Source organism: Crocuta crocuta, unplaced genomic scaffold, assembly GCF_008692635.1.
Source record: "Crocuta crocuta isolate KB4526 unplaced genomic scaffold, BGI_CrCroc_1.0 scaffold505, whole genome shotgun sequence".
In the NCBI taxonomy this organism is placed as follows: domain Eukaryota; kingdom Metazoa; phylum Chordata; class Mammalia; order Carnivora; family Hyaenidae; genus Crocuta; species Crocuta crocuta.
The window spans coordinates 31,049-32,149 of NW_027528808.1; positions in this window are offsets into that span (position 1 = coordinate 31,049).

The following is a 1,101-nucleotide window of genomic DNA, read 5'->3' on the forward strand; positions in this document are numbered from 1 at the left end:
GCTGGGGTAACGTTATGGGGACTGGTCACACTGTTGGTAGGAGTATATACTGGTGCATTCATTCTGGACATATATATAGAAGTGCTTAGTCATAGCAGTGGTATACATGCTCAATAACCCAGCAATTCTGTTCCCGGATGTATACCTCAGAGTCATTTTTTGTATAGCTAAATAAGGGAATATATATAAGGATTATTTGTGGTGATGGGAAATTGAAGGCAAGTTAGAGGCCTATCACAGGACAGTGGAAAATACATGTCTGCTTTTCAGAATCATTGCCAATTTCTGTTTCTGATACTTAGCCCTTTCTCATCCATAAATCAGCTCTATCATCAAGTCACTGAACCCTTTTTAGCTTCTGTTTCCTCAACTAAAAATAAGGAAACTGGATTGATCAAGGTGTTTTGCCCTTTTTACATTTTCTGATGTATTATTTCAATGGGCATTCCATATACCTTTACATTTCTGTGCCTCTGCCCTTTCAGTATGAGGATAAGAGACAATAACTTTAATAGTAGTTTAAACATTAGGAGTTTGACTCTTTTTCAGAGGAATCTCTGCTATAAGGTCTTTATGTAATAAGAATAGCCAGTTCATAATTCACTTATTCAGAATGCCACGAATGAAGATAGCTTAATTCAGAGTGTATCTATGGAAAAACATAAACCATGAAAGATTAGAAAATGGAATTTTGTTGGAAATTGACATTCTACTTAAAAAAAAGTTAGCAAGGACGATGTAAACCTTAGTTTATCATGGCAATCCTTTTTTTTTCTTATTTTCAACTCGTATTTTATATCTTCACCATTTAAAAACTTGATTTTTAATTCTGAAACACAAAAAGTAATGTATGGTAAAGTATTTTTAAAAATGTTGATGGTAGGGGTGCCTGGATGGCTCAGTTGGTTAAGTGTCCCAATCTTGATCTCGGCTCAAGTCATGACCTCACAGTTCATGAGATCAAGCCCCTCTTTGGATCCTATCTCTCCCTCTCTCTTTGCCTTTCACCTGTGTGCTCTCTCTCTCTCTCAAAATAAATAAACTTAAAAAATGCTGATGGTGATTGTAAAAACAAATTCAATTATTCTAGAAGAGTCTGCA